Source organism: Salmo salar, chromosome 13, assembly GCF_965601325.2.
Source record: "Salmo salar chromosome 13, fSalSal1, whole genome shotgun sequence".
Taxonomy (NCBI): Eukaryota; Metazoa; Chordata; class Actinopteri; order Salmoniformes; family Salmonidae; genus Salmo; species Salmo salar.
Window position 1 is genome coordinate 35,362,414 of NC_138303.1, and position 21,372 is coordinate 35,383,785.

Genomic DNA, 21,372 nt, shown 5'->3' on the forward strand with positions numbered 1-21,372 from the left:
CTGTGTGGCATTATCACATGTAAAAAATATGAAATAATTAAATAAGATGATTTTGTAATAAAAAAAATTGAATGACAAAGCTGTAAAACATTATCCTAAATATATACCATCAACTTGTTTCATTTGAGGGTTTCTGCATGAAATATCATTTATATTTTTGGGGTAACACATAAAAGATACACCATCGTAATAGGGCTGTTCGTGGCTCTTCTAAAGCCTTGAGTGACAACCACAACACACATGTAAACCTATTACAGTAATCAGATTTCAGAGTCGGGGTCTAACTTTATTCTCTTACCCCCTACCATCCCCCCTTCTGCCACTGATTAGAAAGGAAGCTGATTACCAAACCAGGTAGGTAGCTTACTCAAATACGCCTGAGCTCATCTATAACTCACTCGTATCCAAACAATGTGAATTCCATAATGGTGGTTGTCTGGCATCCAATAGCAACTATCTGCCATGTACTTTCTAGAACATGTTGGGTTCTTGATACACTCTACCTATCATGGCGGCTGCTATACAAAAAAAAAAACACTTTGAGAGGACCTTATATTGAGATGCTGGGAGGAAAGACACAAGGAGAGAGGAGGAAAGAGAGGCAAAGGCTTCTCAAGGGGAGAGAGAAGAAATTATAGAAATAAAGATAGGGAGGGGGAGAGTGGGGCTTCTGAGAGAGAGGGAGAGAAGGAGAGAGAGAAAGGGAGAGAGAGAGAGAAAGAAAGGGTGAGGCTTCTGAGAGAGAGAGAGAGAGAGAGACAGAGAGGCTTTTGAGAGAGAGAGAGAGAGAGAGAGAGAGAGAGAGAGAGAGAGAGAGCGAGGCTTCTGAGAGAGAGAGAGGGAAAGGGAGAGAGAGAGCGAGAGAGAGAGAGAGAGAGAGAGAGAGAGAGAGAGAGAGGCTTTTGAGAGAGAGAAACCGAGGTCTTTTAACAGGGACAGAGGGACAAATCTTCCTGTGTCTCTGGAGTCTTAACAAGATCATAGAGCCCAATACTGACAAGGCTCAACATGGCTAAGCCTGTCCCAAGTGAGACTGGGTGGAGCAGGTGCAGAGAGCGCAGGAAGCTGTTGTGAGCAAGACAGTTGGTGAGCGGAATAGAGAGCGCCAATGGGTCAGAGTGGTAGCTAAATAGATCATGAGAGAGATGTGATTCATCTCCGGGGCGGGCGATGCCGTGACAGCGGTAGGGTGGAATAAACAGGCTGTTGAATGTTGCCAGGAGAAAGACAGCGCTATAGAGCTGGGTGCACGGTGCTTGCATCATCACAGATACCATGACAACCAAGACCATCAATAAGCCTGTCACGTGACAGAAGTTTGGAGGGGTCAGTGGAGATGAGATGAGGGTGGGAAGCTGGCCATTACACAGATCATGTCCATAACTGCATAGCACCTGCACTCTGGTGAAAATGAACAGGCTAGCTCTGTAAACACATCAGGCTTATAGCAGTGAGTGAGTGAGTGAGTGAGTGAGTGAGTGAGTGAGTGAGTGAGTGAGTGAGTGAGTGAGTGAGTGAGTGAGTGAGTGAGTGAGTGAGTGAGTGAGTGAGTGAGTGAGTGAGTGAGTGAGTGAGTGAGTGAAACAGGTGTTTGAAGAGGCAGAGTGTGAATGTGATAAAGAGAGTGAGCGAGATAGAGGAGGGGGCTTGTTGTATTTATCAGCATAACATGTCCTGCCGTGGGCCCTGTGCTCTGCTCTGTTCTGTTCTGTTTGCTGGGCCGTGGAATGATCAGTGCTGACGTGACCACCCAGATAGGGAGTCTACAGCAAAGTAAAACTGTTCCTATAACCTTTCTCTCCCCAAAACCTGTGCTGCTATACCCAGACAACAGATGACGTTCCTATAACCTTTCTCTCCCCAAAACCTGTACTGCTATACCCAGACAACAGATGACGTTCATATAACCTTTCTCTCCCCAAAACCTGTACTGCTATACCCAGACAACAGATGATGTTCCTTGAAATGATTCTGGATGAAACTGGGGGAAACAGGACCAAAATTGGGCATCTGTGTCTCAATCATGTACAGTTATAGTCAGTGGCTAGTGTTTCCCTTGGAGCAATGTGAGGAGAGTCAAAGGTTACATGAGGACGACAATGCATCCTGCCCCACCCCCACTACACACCTGCTGCATATTGTGATGAAAGAGACTGAAACACTGCTGCACTATATCAAATGTCCTTTCAGAGAGAGAGAGGGAATGAAGGCACCGCAGCAGTGAGCGATAAGGTCCACAGGCTGCTCTTTGGAAGGTCTTTCAAATGAGGACAGGATCATTGACTGGAAGCAAATCTACACGAAGGCAGAATCTGAGCAGTAGTGAGCAGTATCTGAATACACTGCAGCATGTGTGCGTGGGAGGCATTCCTCCTCGTGTGAGCAGGAGGGAAACCAGTATGATGAACAAATGGATGTGGGCGGGACAGTGCTACACACCATCAGGATGATAATACTGAGCTCAGCCAGAGAGATTCAGTACAAATACAGTAGCACGACCGCATTCACATTCCACTGAATGTCTGCTCAGACCTGGCCTTCAGGCACACAGGCGTAATACATCCTGCTTATTCAACTGCTCTCTGTCATCACGAGAGGCACATACACTCACACAGGAAGACAAATGAATCACCATTTGTATGGATTCCATTTCAGTGACTCAGCCCTCTGATTCAGAGGTGGCCTACGGTAGTTAGCATAGCCCTAGGTCTTGCTACAGGGCCAGGGCTTCTGGGTGGAGGGACACAACATCCAGCTCCCTCCCATGCCTTCCTCCCAGTCCAGCCCAGGATTGTATTCATTAGGCACAAAACAAAAGAAAACGTAACAAAGGTTGCTAGGATTTCCCCGGGGGACTAACTGGGCAATATGTACCGCTTGTTCTCATTTTAAGTTGAACAAGTGCTTTAAAGCATTTTGCTACAGTGTGTGCCATAATGAATACAACCCAACATTGCATTAGAGTGCAGCAGGAACAGCTGATGATGTCATTGCTCCAGCAGGCCAGAGACACTGACCGGTTACATGGGACAGGCTTAGCCATGTTCAGCTAGGTCAGTACTGGCCTCTGTGATCTTGTTAAGACTCCAGGGACACAGACAGATTTTTCCCTCTATCAAAATAACTCTCTCTCTTGTGGATAAAGCAGAATCAATCTATGTTCTCAGTGGGACGTGATACATTCCCCACCTTCACACCACACACTTCATTACTCCTGTCAAATCATCAACAGTCAATACACATTATCAACAAAGGGTGAACACAGCCCTGAGCATGGTACTGAGAACAAACACAGCTATAGGAAGAGTACAATAGCCACAGGAAAGGTCTACATGCTACAAGTCATGCCAAGTAGACTAGCCATACAGCAAAGCCAAAACCTCGCTATAAGGTTATGTATCGAAATAAGCAGCTTTGACACAAAGGAGATGATTGTGGATTACAGGAAAAAGAGGACTGAGCACACCCCCATTCTTATTGACGGGGCTGCAGTGGAGCAGGTTGAGAGCTTCAAGTTCCTTGGTGTCCACGTCACCAACAAACTAACTTGGTCCAAACACACCAAGACAGTTGTGAAGAGGGCACGACAAAACCTATTCCCCCTCAGGAGACTGAAAAGATTTGGCATGGGTCCTAAATAGGTTCTACAGCTCCACCATCGAGAGCATCCTGACTGGTTGCATCACTGCCTGGTATGGCAACTGCTCGGCCTCCGACCGCAAGGTGCTACAGAGGGTTGTGCGTACGGCCCAGCACATCACTGCGGCCAAGCTTCCTGTCATCCACGACCTCTATACAAGGCTGTGTCAGAGGAAGGCCCTAAAAATTGTCAAAGACTCCAGCCACCCTAGTCATAGACTGTTCTCTCTGCTACAGCCACCCAGTCATAGATTGTTCTCTCTGCTACTGCACGGCAAGTGGTACCAGAAGCGCCAAGTCTAGGTCCAAGAGGCTTCAAAACAGCTTCTACCCCCAAGCCATAAGACCCCTGAACACCTAACCAAATGGCTACCCAGACTATTTTCATTGACCCCCTTTACAACGCTGCTACTCTCTGTTGTTTTCATCTATGCATAGTTACTTTAATAACTCTACCTACATGTACATATTACCTCAACTAACCGGTGCCCCGGCACATTGACTCTGTACCAGTAACCTCCTGTATATAGTCTCGCTATTGTTATTTTACTGCTGCTCTTTAAGTACTTGTTACTTTATTTCTTATTCTTATCCATTTTTTAAAAACTGCGTTGTTGGTTAGGGGCTTGTAAGTAAGCATTTCACTGTTGTATTCGGCACATGTGACTAATACAACTTGATTTGATTTTGTGATGCAGATACTTTAACTTAAAATAACTCACAGCAAGTATACAGTGGGGGGGGGGGAGTATTTGATCCCTGCTGATTTTGTAAGTTTGTCCACTTACAAAGAAATGATCAGTCTATAATTTTAATGGTAGGTTTATATGAACAGTGAGAGACAGAATAACAACAAAAAAATCCAGAAAGACGCATGTCAAAAATGTTATAAATTGATTTGCATTTTAATGAGGGAAATAAGTATTTGACCCCTCTACAAAACATGACTTAGTACTTGGTGGCAAAACCCTTGTTGGCAATCACATAGGTCAGACTTTTCTTGTAGTTGGCCACCAGGTTTGCACACATCTCAGGAGGGATTTTGTCCCACTCCTCTTTGCAGATCTTCTCCAAGTCATTAAGGTTTCGAGGCTGACGTTTGACACCTTGTCACGTTCTGACCAGCAGAGGGAGTAGTGGTGTAGTATTTTGGTCAGGACGTGGCAGAAGAAGTCTGTATGTGTTGTCTAGTATGTCTGTTTCTTTGTTGGTCTTGTGACTCCTGATCAGGAACAGCTGGGGATCGTTGTTCCTGATTGGGAGTCATATATTTAGGAGTATGTTTGTCACTTGGGTTTGTGGGTGGTTGTGCTAACACTGATAGTCTTTTGTATGTACGTAGCATGTTAGTCGGTTTTCTTTATTGGTTTTTCCTGTGGATACTTTGCTTATATATATTAAAAAGATGAGTATCTACATTTCACCTGCTGCAGTTTGGTCTCTTCAACACGGCTGTAATTATGACACACCTCGAACCTTCAGCTCCCTCCTCAGATTTCCTATGGGATTAAGATCTGGAGACTGGCTAGGCCATTCCAGGACCTTAATGTGCTTCTTCTTGAGCCACTCCTTTGTTGCCTTGGCTGTGTGTTTTGGGTCATTGTCATGCTGGAATACCCATCCGCGCCCCATCTTCAATGCCCTGACTGAGGAAAGCGAGTCCTCCAAACACAGCGAGTTGAGTTGATGCCAAAGAGCTCCATTTTGGTCTCATCTGACCACAACACTTTCACCAGTTGTCCTCTGAGTCATTCAGATGTACTTTGGAAAACTTCAGACGGGCATGTATATGTATTCTTCAGCAGGGGGACCTTGCGGGCGCTGCAGGATTTCAGTCCTTCATGGCGTAGTGTGTTACCAATTGTTTTCTTGGTGACTATGGTCCCAGCTGCCTTGAGATCATTGACAAGATCCTCCCGTGTAGTTCTGGGCTGATTCCTCACCGTTCTCATGATCATTGCAACTCCACGAGGTGAGATCTTGCATGGAGCCCCAGGCCAAGGGAGATTGACAGTTATTTTGTGTTTCTTCCATTTGCAAATAATCACACCAAATGTTGTCACTTTCTCACCAAGCTGCTTGGCGATGGTCTTGTAGCCCATTCCAGCCTTGTGTAGGTCTATAATCTTGTCCCTGACATCCTTGGAGCTCTTTGGTCTTGGCCATGGTGGAGAGTTTGGAATCTGATTGATTGATTGCTTTTGTGGACAGGTAACGAGCTGAGATTAGGAGCACACACTTAAAGGGAGTGCTCCTAACCGCAGCTTGTTACCTGTATAAAAGACACCTGGGAGCCAGAAATCTTTCTGATTGAGAGGGGGTCAAATACTTATTTCCCTCATTAAAATGCAAATCAATTTATAACATTTTTGACATGCGTTTTTCTCAATTTTTGTTGTTATTCTGTCTCTCACTGTTCAAATAAACCTAACATTAAAATTAGACTGATCATTTCTTTGTCAGTGGGCAAACATACAAAATCAGCAGGGGATCAAATACTTTCCCCCCCCACTGTATATTGGAGCTGTAACACAAATCAATGTCATATTTACAACATGAAGAACTCAGTCAAGGTTACATTGAACATAGTTTAATTAATTGTCACATTCTGTTAAAGGTCCCCAAAGCACACACATTGCTGGGTCGCTCGGCTTTTCAGTTCGCTGCAGCTAGAGACTGGAATGATCTGCAACAAACACTCAAACTGGACAGTTTTATCTCAATTTCTTCATTCAAAGACTCAATTATAGTCACTCTTACTGACAGTTGTGGCTGCTTTGCGTGATGTATTGTCTACCTTCTTGCCCTTTGTGCTGTTGTTTGTACCCTGTTTTGTGCTGCTACCATGTTGTGCTGATGCCATGTTGTGCTGCTACCATGCTGTGTTGTCATGTGTTTCTGCCATGCTATGTTGTTGTCTTGTCGTGATGTGTGTTTTGTTCTATATTTTTATTTGATTTATTTGTATTCGTAATCCCAGCCCCCGTCCCCGCAGGAGGCCTTTTTCCTTTTGGTAGGCAGTCATTGTAAAAAATAATTTGTTCTTAGCTGACTTTCCAAGTTAAATAAAGTTTAAATAACATAAAATAAATAAATAGAGATATTGATAGAGCTTAATGCAAGGTTTGAATAGCAGTAGTTTTATCAAGTGCCTCAGCATTTGTATTTATGAATTGCCTGCACACACACTGCATATTACACATTTATCTCTGTCTTGAAAATCCTCACTGCACACACTGCATTAGCAATCATTTTGATTACAGAGCTTCAAGGAGAGAAAAAACATTGATGAAAATTTTAAGCAGAGTTAAATGGTACAGCATGGTTTTCATCATGTTGCTGTAAACATACGTTTGCCAATAATGCCCCATTGAATTTAATTGAGAGAGAGAGAGAGAGAGAGAGAGAGATGGATATTGTGTAGATCCCCAGGTTTGACACGGCTGAAATATCACAGAAGGCAAAGATGTTTGCTTTATTCAAGAAATAAAAGGCACTAATTGCAGGGGACACACATACAGTAGCAGTACACACACACTCACGTACACACTCTCTGGCAGTATTTACTGTGTCTTTGAAGAACCACTGAATGCCTGATGTGTTTACGTAGCTAACCTACAACAATGACATGCATTCCCCAAATATAGTACATCAAACCCCCCCCCTCTCTCTCTCTCTCTCTCTCTCTCTCTCTCTCTCTCTCTCTCTCTCTCTCTCTCTCTCTCTCTCTCACACACACACACCACACATCCATCACACACACCACCCCCACTCAGAACACGCAACTCTTAGTCCTGATTTAACAGTGTCCAGTGCTGCTGCAGTGGTTATGTAACCCACAAGCCTTCTGCCACAAGCCTCCTGGTGACAGTGAGTGTGGTAAAGAGAGAAAATCATGGGAGGAGGGGAGAGAATGATGGAGAGCAGAGGAGGAGAAAGAGATCGGGGGAGGAGGAAGACTGACATATTGTAAAGGGTGTTAAAGGGGAAGGGAAGAGCATGCACTGTACAGGCAGCAGCAATGGCTGTCTGCTCCACCACTTCCATCTGATGGGGAGAGAGATGGTGAATGTAGACAGGGCTCTCATGTCCCTCCACCCTGGTCCAGTTTTTCCAGAGCCGAAGCACAGAGATGGAAGGAGCAGGGGAAGAAGGAAGGCGATAGTGAATCTGGGAGCGGAGCTCTTCAAACACCAGCCTTTCTCTTCCTTCCCTCCATTTAGCTGCCTGATGCTCCCCAGAACACTGATTCTTCAAAGGCACGGTAAATACTGCCAGGGCGTGTGTGTGTGTGTGATCCCCTGGCCTAAATCCATCTTAATAACCTGAATGCTGTAAAAAGAGGATAGAGACAGAATGTAGAAGTGTTTGTGGAAGAGCTTACATGATGGATGGTTCGCTGCTCTGAGGTGCAAACTGATGTTGTGACAACCAAGTAGAGACATTAGATACCTTGATATGCTCACAATAATCCTATATACAGAATGTATGTTAATCTATCATTATCATAGACAAGGTAAAAATAAAACGACAGCAGCACTAAATGATGATTGACATTAATCTACATGCTATCCAACACCATGTCTACCTACTGACATTCATTTACAGCTTAGTCCATGTAACACTTACACAACAACTTCATAACTGGCTTACTACAATGTTTATGTTGTCTCAGAGAGTTTAGCAGATGCATAGGTACAGAGCAAATTGTACCATGTCTGGGTCTACTACGGGTATGGTTGTATAACAAAACATACTCCAATCATAACCTCAAGTAAATCAAGGCAGCATATTAGCAGCACTAACATGAAATGACTGACCATGCCTGACAGTTGAGATACAATGACAGGAGCACTGTGCAGTCCAAAAGCATCTTATGCTTCTATATGTAAACAGCTCTTATGGCCACAGGCAGATCAGTCACTATAAAGGTCTTGGTTGAAGAAGATTCATCAGACTATGCAGTGTGTGCATTTTGACTCTAATGGACAATTTGACTACTATTTTCCTTCTTGCAGTTTTCTACACTGTTGGATTGCACATTTTCACGTGTGCTGAATCGCAATACACACACACACACACACACACACACACACACACACACACACACACACACACACACACACACACACACACACACACTCCCTATTTTCCACCAACACAGATCAGTACACATGAGTGTCTTGGAATGTGGTTGCTCGAACTCTCCTTCTAAGCAGCTCCATCCCTCCCTCTCTTCCCCAGCCCAGACAGCTGTGGGTACCTGGACTAGAGCAGACCCACAAAACTGGGCCACGATATGTTGACCCTGCGACCTTGCATATGCAAACAACATGTCTGTGCTAATCAAACACAGCCTAAGGAAGTTGTTGTCTTACAGACCACACGGAGGAAGTGATCAAACAAGGAACTTAGTAATTATTCCTGAATTATTGTTTGATGGTGTTTGTGCTATTTTGGAGGAAATGATGAAAGCGCTTGTGAATTCATAATTAGTGAACTGCAATCCATAGATGCTCCACTAAAACAAGAAGACCAGGTGAGACCAAATTTATAGTTCAAAGGTTAAAAACGAGAGGACACCAAGGCCTGGTCAGAGGAGGTCTAGGGTATGTGGACATAGGTAAGTATTTACTGTATGTCACAGGCTACATTGGATGGAACAGAATGGACAGGAAATAGAATGGCCTGTTAATCTGAGTGTAGTGCACTCTTACAGAAACCCCCCAGTGAGCTCGGGCCTGTAACGGAATGACCACCTCATGAAATATTAGTGATTTGCTGCTTTTAATTAGCCCAACGGGAGAGTTTACCTAGTTAAAGATTTATGACACAGACGGCCATTAGAACAATGCTTCAGAGACCAACTACAGCCAACAAACATGTGGTTCCTTTGAGAAGCCTGATGACCACTGCAGTGTTATTGCAACCCAAAGTATACAGACAATCATACTAAATATATACTACATATACTAAATCATACAAAGGCTAAGAGACAAAGAGGACAAGGTTGAAGACTCACCTTCTCCACTGGATGGGAAATCAGGTTTCCATAAACCCTGGAGAGAGCTGCTGTCCTCTACAGGAGGTCACCTACACAGAGAGACAGGTTCAGGGAGACGTGTTGCAGACACCCTCTATTTTCTGCAGTCTTATTTGAATAAACCTGACCTGACCATAATTCAATATGAGGGAAGATAAAATGGCAGTGTGGCACCTTGACAAAAAAGCAGACCACCAGACACAGCACAAAGGATGAGTGGTAACACTGTTTTTAAGGGTACATAAAACATTTATAAGGCCTTTCTAAACAGTATGCTCACCATTTATTAATATTTACTCCCACATGTGTAAATCTTAGTAAAGTAGTTATTCACAATTACAGCTCTGGAAAAAATTAAGAGACCAGTGCAAAATGATCAGTTTCTCTGGTTTTACTATTTATAGGTATGTGTTCGGGTAAAATGAAAATGTTTGTTTTATTCTATAAACTACTGACAACATTTGTCCCAAATTCCAAATAAAGATATTGTCATTTAGAGCATTTATTTGCATTTATCTTCTAGCCATCATCGATCAGTTTTTCATTTTCCATTGGTTTTGTCTTGTCTTCCTACACACCTGTTTCTAATCATTTTATCATATTGTGTATTTAACCCTCTGTTTCCCCTTATGTCCTTGTCGGTGATTGTTTGTGATGTTATGTTACGTGGGTTTGTGTATCGGTGTGTGACGGGTATACTTTACCCATGTATTTTGTACTTTGGTTTTGGAGGTTTTTTTAAATTAAATACTCCATATTAACCAACTTGGTTTCTCCTGTGCATGACTTCCCTGCCACCTACATACACGAACATGACAGAATCACCGACCCGCATATTGAAGTCAGCAGGAGAAGATACCCCGGACAGAGAGGTGGAGGAGCGCATCCAGGCGAATGCGGAGAAGCTACACCATCTATGTGCCGCCATGGATCGCGTTGTCCAGAATCTGGACCGCTGGGAGAGACAGGGAATTCATCCAGCGCCTCCACCAGCCCAACCGGGGTATATTCCGAAGCGCCCCGTGCCAACCGGAACCCGGTGGCATCAGTCTAACCTTGCCTCAGGGTTACGACGGGAGTGCTGCCAACTGCCGGGGTTTCCTGCTCCAAGTAGAACTTTATCTGGCCACCCGCCGTTTTCGGGCAGTTTTTGACCACCCACCCGAGGGCAGAGCGGCAGGTGAGCGCCTCTACCATCTGAGGCAGGAGACAAGGAGCGTCCAGGATTTCGCCCTGGAGTTCAGGACCCTGGCAGCCGGTACGGGATGGAATCACAGGGCCCTGATCGACCATTACCGCTGCAGTCTGCGTGAGGACGTCCGTCGTGAGCTGGCCTGGAGAGACACCACCCTCACCTTCGACCAGTTGGTGGATCTGTCCATCCGGCAGGACAACCTGCTGGCTGCTCGCGGACGTCCAGATCGGGGTCTGGTGGTTCCATCCTCCTGCACCCCCTCTCCTCTTCCCATGGAGTTAGGAGGGAGGGTGCACAGGGAGACTGGAGGGGGTTTCCGCTTGTGCACCATGGGTGGCCGCAGAGGTCACACTGCTGGTCGGTGCTGGGTGGGTTCCTCTGAGAATCGAGGTAACAGGCAGAGCGCTCTGGCGCCACCCCAGGTGAGTAGGCACCATTCTCATCCAGAGCCCTCTGTGGCACATATATTTGTGTCTATTACTTTTCCTGATTTTTCCCCGCGTTCCCAGCATAAGGCGCTAGTAGATTCAGGCGCAGCTGGGAATTTCATTGATCAAGCTCTTGCTCGTAGTTTAGGGATCCCCATTGTACCCGTAGATGTGCCTTTCCCCACTCCTTAGATAGTCGACCATTAGGGTCAGGGTTGATTAAGGAGGCCACAACTCCTTAGAGTATGGTGACGCAGGAGGGTCACAAGGAAAACATTTGTATTTTCCTTATTGACACTCCTGCGTATCCCGTGGTGCTGGGTCTACCTTGGTTAACTAGTCATAACCCCACTTTTTCTTGGCCACAGAGGGCTCTCACGGGGTGGTCGCGAGAGTGCTCAGGTAGGTGTGTAGGGGTTTCTGTTGGTGCTACTACGGTTGAAAGTCCAGACCAGGTCTCCACCGTGCGCATTCCCCCTGAATATGCCGATTTGGCTCTCGCCTTCTGTAAAAGGAAGGTGACTCAATTACCACCCCATCGACAGGGGGATTGTGCGATAAATCTCATGGTAGACGCTGCACTTCCCAAGAGTCACGTGTATCCCCTGTCGCAAGCGGAGACGGTGGCTATGGAGACATATATCTCCGAATCCCTGCGTCAGGGGTACATTAGGTCCTCCATTTCACTCGTCTCCTCGAGTTTCTTTTTTGTGAAGAAGAAGGATGGAGGTCTGCGCCCGTCCATTGATTATCGAGGTTTAAATAAAATCACGGTGGAATACAGTTACCCACTACCTCTGATCGCCACGGCGATTGAGTTAATGCACGGGGCGCGCTTCTTCACTAAACTGGATCTCAGGAGTGCGTACAATCTGATGCGTATCCGAGAGGGGGACGAGTGGAAGACAGCATTTAGTACCACCTCAGGGCATTATGAGTACCTCATCATGCCGTACGGGTTGAAAAATGCTCCATCAGTCTTCCAATCTTTTGTAGACGAGATTTTCAGGGACCTGCACGGGCAGGGTGTAGTGGTGTATATCGATGACATTCTGATATACTCCGCTACACGCGCTGAGCATGTGTCCCTGGTGCGTAGAGTACTTGGTCGCCTGTTGGAGCATGACCTGTATGTCAAGGCTGAGAAATGCCTGTTTTTTCAACTGTCCGTCTCCTTCTTAGGGTATCGCATATCTACGTCAGGAGTGGAGATGGAGAGTGACCGCATTGCAGCCGTGCGTAATTGGCCGACTCCAACCACGGTGAAGGAGGTGCAGCGATTTTTAGGGTTTGCCAATTACTACCGGAGGTTTATCCAAGGTTTTGGTCAGGTAGCTGCTCCCATTACCGCACTATTGAAGGGGGGTCCGGTGCGTTTGCAGTGGTCAGCTGGGGGAGGACAGGGCTTTTAGGAAACTGAAGGCTCTGTTTACCTCAGTTCCTGTGTTGGCTCATCCGGATCCGTCTTTGCAATTCATAGTGGAGGTGTATGCGTCTGAGGCTGGGAAAGGAGCTGTGCTCTCTCAGCGCTCGGGTATGCCATCTAAGCTCTGCCCCTGTGCCTTCTTTTCCAAGAAGCTCAGCCCGGCGGAGCGAAACTATAATGTGGGGGACCGGGAGCTGTTGGCTGTCGTCAAGGCTTTGAATGGACTGACCACCGCAATCTGGAGTACATCCGGGAAGCGAGGAGACTGAATCCTCGCCAGGCAATGTGGGCCATGTTTTTCACCAGTTTTGTGTTTACCCTCTCTTACAGACCAGGTTCCCAGAACGTTAAGGCAGACGCATTGTCCCGGCAGTATGACACAGAGGAGCGGTCCATGAATCCCACTCCAATAATTCCAGCTTCTTGCTTGGTGGCGCCGGTAGTGTGGGAGCTGGACACGGACATTGAACGGGGGTCACGTGCAGAGCCCGTTCCCCCTGAGTGTCCAGCTGGGTGTCGGTACGTTCCGTCTGCTGTCCGCAATCGATTGATCTACTGGGCCCACACGTCACCCTCCTCTGGTCATCCTGGGATTGATCGGACGATGCGCAGTCTTAGTGGGAGGTACTGGTGGCCCACTTTAGCTAAAGACGTGAGGGTTTATGTTTTCTCCTGCTCAGTGTGCGCTCAGTGCAAGGCTCCTAGACATCTACCCAGGGGTAAGTTACAACCCTTACCCGTTCCACAACGGTCGTGGTCGCACTTGTCAGTGGTTTTTATAACTGATCTTCCACTTTCACAAGGTAACACCACGATCCTGGTCGTTGTGGATCGTTTTTTTAAGTCCTGTCATCTCCTCCCTTTGCCCGGTCTCCCTACGGCCCTACAAAACAACGGAGGCTCTGTTTACCCACGTCTTTCGGGGTCCCCAGTTCACTTCTAGGGTCTGGAGGGAGTTCATGGAACGTCTGGGGGTCTCCGTCAGCCTTACCTCAGGTTTTCACCCTGAGAGTAACGGGCAGGTGGAGAGAGTTAACCAGGATGTGGGTAGGTTTCTGAGGTCTTATTGCCAGGACCGGCCAGGGAAGTGGGCAGAGTTTGTGCCCTGGGCAGAGATGGCTCAGAACTCGCTCCGCCACTCCTCCACTAACCTCTCTCCCTTTCAGTGTGTGTTGGGGTATCAGCCGGTTCTGGCCCCTTGGCATCAGAGTCAGACCGAGACTCCTGCGGTGGACGACTGGTTCCGGAGCGCGGAGGAAACCTGGGACGCTGCTCATGTCCGCCTTCAGCGCGCCATGCGGCGCCAGAAAGTGGGCACAGACCGTTGCCGCAGTGAGGCCCCGGTGTTCACACCGGGGACAGGGTCTGGCTCTCGACCAGAAACCTGCCCCTCCGCCTGCCCTGCCGGAAGCTGTGTCCGCGGTTTGTGGGGCCGTTTAAAGTCCTTATAGGTTAAAGCTCCCTTCCTATTACCGCATTAACCCCTCGTTCCATGTGTCTCTCCTCAGGCCGGTGGTGGCTGGCCCGCTCCAAGAGGCTGAGGTGCGGGAGGTTCCTCCGGCCCCTCTGGACATGGAGGGGGCCCCGGCGTACTCCATTCGATCCATCCTGGATTCAAGATGTCGGGCGAGGGGTCTTCAGTATTCAGTACCTCGTGGACTGGGAGGGGTACGGTCCGGAGGAGAGATGCTGGGTTCCGGTGGAGGATGTGTTAGATCCTTCGCTGCTTCAAGAGATCCATCGTCTCCATCCGGATCGCCCTGCACCTCGTCCTCCGGGTCGTCCCCGAGGCCGGTGTCGACGTGCTGCTGGAGCCGTGCGTCGGGGGTACTGTCACGACTTCTGCCGAAGTCGATGCCCCTCCTTGCTCGGGTGGTGCTTGGCGGTCGACGTCACCGGTCTTCTAGCCATCATCGATCAGTTTTTAATTTTCCATTGGTTTTGTCTTGTCTTCCTACACACCTGTTTCCAATCAATTTATCATGTTGTGTATTTAACACTCTGTTTCCCCTCATGTCCTTGTCGGTGATTGTTTGTGATGTTATGTTATGTGGGTTTGTGTATCGGTGTGCAACGGGTATACTTTACCCATGTATTTTGTACTTTGGTTTTGGAGTTTTTTATTTTTTATTAAATACTCCATATTAACCAACTTGGTTTCTCCTGCACCTGACTTCCCTGCCACCTACATACACGAACATGACAATGACAACTGATGAAAATAACAAAAAAGATGCAGTGTTGTCAGACCTCGAATAATGCAAAGAAAATAAGTTCATATTCATTTTTAAACAACTCAATACTAATGTTTTAACTTAGGAAGAGTTCAGAAATCAATTTGGTGGAATAACCCTGATTTTCAATCACAGCTTTCATGCGTCTTGGCATGCTCTCCACCAGTCTTTCACATTGATGTTGGGTGACTTTATGCCATTCCTGGCACAAAAATTCAAGCAGCTCGGCTTTGTTTGATGGCTTGTGACCATATATCTTCCTCTTGATCACATTCCAGAGGTTTTTAATGGGGATTCAGGTTTGGAGATTGGGCTGGCCATGACAGGGTCTTGATCTGGTGGTCCTCCATCCACACCTTGATTGTGATGGGGTTCACCTTGGGGTCATGATAGGGGCTGCACCAAATGATTGATGTATTTTAATAATTGATTATGCTTATGTTGTATTAATAGAAGGGGAAGGGCTATAAGACCCTCACCCACTACATTTATAGGGTCCTGGACCACAGATTAGCAATATATGCATTATAAGGTTTAATACTGTTCCACAGTTCTTTTCTAGTCTCTGCTTCTTATAAGAAACGGTCTGAGAGATGTGTGAGGTATTGCATCAAAACAGGGTGTCTGTGAGAAAGCGCCTCAAGGCTAAAAGAGATACATAGACACAGAACCCTGCAGGAGAGTAAAGAGATAAGAGACAAGTCAGACATACCACTGTAAGCCACACGGGATTGGAAAATTACTCTCTCAGACCTTATAAAACACTGGACTACTGTTCACTCCTGCAAGTTTGTATAACTGTATATGTATGGGCTTGGTCTCATGAGTAGGTGTTGACGTAGTAGGATACATCACTAGGAGTTGACGGCACGCATATTAAAGCAACATTGACCTTTTTTATTTTGCAGAACTTACTTTGAAACATGCGTGCAATGTTTCCGTTGTCAACTTCTGTCTGCAATTATATTAATAAAGGTTTGATTGATTTACTTGAAGATATTGTCTGATTGCTGATTTCATCAATAAGCCAATGATTTACAAGGAACAAGGAACCTACCCCAACAATTGACCTGGCTGTGTGGCATGGAGCATTGTCCTGCTGAAAAAACCAATCCTTGGGGAACATTGTCAGAGTAGGAGGAAGCAAGTTCTTTTCCTGGACAACCTTGTACGTGGCTTGATTCATGCATCCTTCACAAAGACAAATCTTCCCAATTCCAGCCTTGCATTGTCACAATCTTCACCTTCATCTGAAGATATTTCAAAATCATTATCTGACCAATACGCAGCGGCTTGCGTGCTCCACATCATTTTATTTAAATTATGATGGACACGGACAAAACAATAAACATTAACTACTAGACAGTTTCACAGGCTATGCACTTACATTCAGCAGTGGGAAATAAAACAACCCACAAAACCCAGGTGACAAACCCACTCCTAATATATGACTCCCAATCAGGAACAACGATAACCAGCTGTCCCTGATCGGGAGCCACACAGACCAACATAGAAACAGAAATACCAGAAAACACATACAACACAGTACTTCTGCCACGTCCTGACCAAAAATACTAAACAACTACTCCCTCTGCTGGTCAGGACGTGACAGTACCCCCCCCCCCCCCCCAAAGGTGCATACCCCGAATGCACCTAAAAAAGAAACCACAACAATCCCCAATACCACAACAAAACCCAAAACCAAATACTCCCTAAACAAAAAAAAGGGAGGGAAGGGAGGGTGGCTGCCGTCAACGACGGCACTTGTGCTACACCCCCCCTCCCCAACCCACCTATCCTAGAGGTGGCTCTGGTTCGGGCCTACTGCCCTCCAGACTGTAGACAGACTTGCTTGGCTCCGGACCGTAGTCAGACTCACTCAGTTCCAGGTCGTAGGCAGACTCATTCCGTTCCGGATCGTAGGCAGACTCATTCCGTTTAATGCTGTAGGCAGACTCATTTAGTTCACAGTTAATCAAACACTTATTCAGTTCCGGATCTCATACAGACTCCCCCGGTTCCGGGTCGCAGGCAAACTCCCCCGGTTCCAGGTCACAGGCAGACTCCCCCGGTTCCGGGTCGCATGCAGACTCCCTTGGTTCCGGGTCGCAGGCAGACTCCCTCGGTTCCGGACTGGACACTGTTGCCGGATACTCTGGACTGCACACTGTTGCCGGATACTCTGGACTGCACACTGTTGCCGGATACTCTGGACTGCACACTGTTGCCGGATACTCTGGACTGCACACTGTTGCCGGATACTCTGGACTGCACACTGTTGCCGGATACTCTGGACTGCACACTGTTGCCGGATACTCTGGACTGCACACTGTTGCCGGATACTCTGGACTGCACACTGTTGCCGAACTCTCGAGGCTGGGATGACGCACTGGAAGCCTGATGCGTGGGACTGGTAGAGGAGGTACCAGGCTGAAGACACGCACCCTAGGGCTAGTGCGGGAAGCAGGAACCGGCCGAGAGGAACTACTATTATGCACTATAAGCCTAATGCGTGGTGCTGGTACTGGAACTGCCAGTTTTAAACCACACACCCCATGGCTAGTGCGAGGAGCGGGAACAGGCTGACTAGGACTAGGCTGACCCATGGGAAGCTTGATCCGTGGTGCTGGTACTGGTCGTGCCAGACTGGAGGTACTCACTTCCGGGTCAGCACGAGAGGCGGGAACCGGAAAGACTGGGCCATGGAGGCGCACAGGTGGCCTTGACCGCACCTCCTGCACAACCCGTCCTGGCTGGATGGAACTAGCAGCCCTGCACGAGCGGGGTGCTGATACAGGGCGAACTGGGCTGTGCAGGGGCTTGATGGTTACCGTGCGTAGAGCGGGCGTAAGGTAACCTGGTCCGAGGAGGCGTACCGGTGACCAGACGCGCTGCGCAGGCATTCTCCTACCAGGCTGGATGCCCACTCTAGCACGGCATCGGCGAGGGGCTGGAATAGCACGCACCGGCCTGTGCGTGCGTATGGGCGAGATTGTGCGCACCTCAGCAAAACACGGCGCCCTCCACTCCATACGCTCCTCCACATACTCACGGGTAGCTGGCTTATGGCTCTTCCTTGGTCTAGCCAAACTACCCGTGTGGCCCCCCCAAAATAAATTCTTGGGGGCACCTCTCCGGCTTCCTCGCCAGTCGTGTACCCCGGGTAGCGTTCCCGGTCCTCACCAGCCTTCCTCCACAGGCCCTCTCCGGCCAGAATCTGTTCCCAACTCACGATAGTCCATATCCTCAACCTGCCGCTCCTTTCTCCGCTGCTTGGTCTTGGTTTGGTGGGTTGTTCTGTCACAATCTTCACCTTCATCTGAAGATATTTCGAAATCATTATCTGACCAATACGCAGCGGCTTGCGTGCTCCACATCATTTTATTTAAATTATGATGGACACGGACAAAACAATAAACATGAACGACTAGACAGTTTCACAGGCTATGTACTTACATACAGCAGTGCGAAATAAAACAACCCACAAAACCCAGGTGACAAACACACTCCTAATATATGACTCCCAATCAGGAACAACGATAACCAGCTGTCCCTGATCGGGAGCCACACAGACCAACATAGAAACAGAAATACCAGAAAACACATACAACACAGTACTTCTGCCACATCCTGACCAAAAATACTAAACACCTACTCCCTCTGCTGGTCAGGACGTGACATGCATAAGTACCCCCAGATCATCACCAATCCTACACCAAATTTCACAGTGGGTGCAAGACCTGTAGAGGCCTACAAGACACAGTGTCTTATTTCTTTTTTACATTATTCGAGGTCTGACAACACTGCATCTTTTTTTGTTATTTTGACCAGTTGTCATTTTCTGCAAATAAATTCTCTAAATGACAATATCTTTATTTAGAATTTGGGAGAAATGTTGTCAGTAGTTTATAGAATAAAACAAAAATGTAAATTTTATCCAAACACTTACCTATAAATAGTAAAACCAGAGAAACTGATAATTTTGCAGTGGTCTCTTCATTTTTTCCAGAGCTGTATATGCAGTACCAGTCAAAAGTTTGAACACACCTACTCATTCAAGTGTTGTTCTTTATTTTACAATTTTATACATTGTAGAATAATAGTGAAGACATAAAAAAAGTGTTAGGAAATATATTTAGATTTGTTTATTTGAGATTCTTCAAAGTAACCACCTGTCATGACTCTCTCTCTTGATTGAGGATCATAGGTGCCAGATTAGCTCGGCACAGGGCTGACAGATAGCCAGACTCCCCCCCTCCTCCTCTCTCCCACCAGAGATTTATCACTTAACAACCGGATCGTAAATACCTGGCAGAAACTCTCCCTTCTGCTCTGCAGTATTGAGTTAAAAATCCTTTGTGTGTAGAGAGACTTTAACATCAAAAGATTGGACATTGGAACATTCGTTTTGGAATCCAAACATCTGGAATGGTTGGTGGGGATCCAAACAATAATCATGTCATGTAATTTGTTGTTATGTGATGTCATTAAGGATGGTATAACAAGATAACTGTAACTCTGCAAGTGTACATGTCCTAGTTATCGGATTTACATCTAAATGTTGTAAAACTTATATGATTAAACATTAAACTGTTTGTGAAAAGATAGCAATGTGATTTTAGCCTTTTAAATGAGAAATTGTATTTCAAATAAAGTTTTATCCAGTCAGTAACCATGCCTACGTGAGCACAGACATAATTCTGGTGTGATGGAACACCCCCTTTGACCAGAGTGCTTAAAAAGGACTCGTAACAAAATGTACATTAGACCAAAGAAAGTGAGGATAATCCACATGTTGAAATGGTTGCAATCTCTACAGACCAGACAGCGTGGAGCGGTGGCTACATGGCTGACAAATGGTTTAAAACTACAACACCAGAAAATGGTAAGACCCTCTGAAACTCTTGACGAGTGAAGAAGATAAAGACACATTCAGTCTGCAGCTGTATATGTAAAATAGTCTAGGAAACTCGACCGAAGACGAGAAAAGAATAACATTTCCCCAAAGACCAACGCGTGTGGAACACCTGAAGGATCCAGTCTAACAAACATTCAGAGACAAAGAAGCCGACTACAACTACAAAGGACATTGTGACCTCTGGTGGACAAACCAGAGACTTCTGTCGAACTACTCCCCATAGATGGACCGGGTGATTTCAACAGAGAGACGACGAAGACATATAAGCGTAAATATGTGTTGCATCTCTAAATCCGAATGAGCGGTTGTTAGGGTGCTAAATATCACTTTTACGATGAGCATATTTTCCACATGTATGTACAATAAGCCCACTCTCTGTCTCTACCGCTCTTTCTTTTCCCACCCCTTTCATTGTGTAACAAGCCGTCATATCGAGTTAGCCCACTAGGGACTTTTCATTGCATTATGTTAGTAATCAATAACCTATAATCTCTGTGTGTTTATGTATTTCTGTGTGATTGTTTAGTTAGTTAGTAAATAAATGATCAAGACAATTTGTGTATCGCTGAATCACCACTTTTAGGCTAGGGTTCGTGCAGATTTACGAGGTCAACGACGTTCAGAATGAGACTGATATGAGAAAATTATTAATTGATGTCTGGTATGATAACGATATATTCTGATATATTCTTGAGTTCATTCGGGAAAAGGTAACTCATTAAACAAACTTTTCCCGTGGTGCCCCAAGTTAATTGATGAGTTAATTGTTACATGATTAATTTAATCATAGTTAATTAATTTTATAAAATAACAGCCATAACATTAATGGTAGTCATGTCACGATACGACACACCCTTTGCCTTGATGACAGCTTGGCATTCTCTCAACCAGCTTCATGAGGTAGTCACCTGGAATGCATTTCAATTACCAGGTATGCCTTGCTAAAAGTTAAATTCCATAATTTATTTCCTTCTTAATGTGTTTGAGCAAATCAGTTGTGTTGTCACAAGGTAGGGGTGGTATAAGGAAGATAGCCCTATTTGGTAAAAGACCAAGTCCATGTTATGGCAAGAACAGCTCAAATAAGCAAAGAGAAATGACAGTCCATCATTACTTTAAGACATGAAGGTCAGTCGATCTGGAAAATGTCAAGAAGTAAGTTTCTTCAAGTGCACTCGCAAAAAACACCAAGCGCTATGATGAAACTGGCTCTCATGAGGACCGCCACAGGAAAGGAAGACCCAGAGTTACCTTTGCTGCAGACGATAAGTTCATTAGAGTTAACTGCACTTCAGATTTCAGCCCAAATAAATGCTTCACAGAGTTCAAGGAACAGACACATCTCAACATCAACTGTTCAGAGGAGACTGCGTGAATCAGGCCTTCCTTCATGGTCGAATTGCTGCAAAGAAACCACTACTAAAGGACACCAATAAGAAGAAGAGACTTGCTTGGGGCAAAAAACATGAGCAATGGACATTGGACCGAT

At 46.1% G+C, this 21,372-nt stretch overlaps 1 protein-coding gene across 3 annotated transcripts in view; it reads right to left on the minus strand.

Moving 5' to 3' along the window:
* Positions 1–21,372, minus strand: part of LOC106567295 (protein kinase C and casein kinase substrate in neurons protein 1) — a 79,201-nt gene that overhangs the window by 46,696 nt on the left and 11,133 nt on the right. For 2 of the 3 annotated variants that reach the window (XM_014136438.3, XM_045693157.2), the window contains exon 2: positions 9,662–9,732. The exons of the other annotated variant lie outside the window; for it this stretch is intronic. The gene's annotated coding sequence lies outside the window, so the exon portion shown is untranslated. The remainder of the gene's footprint in view (positions 1–9,661; positions 9,733–21,372) is intronic. 3 annotated transcript variants of the gene reach the window in all.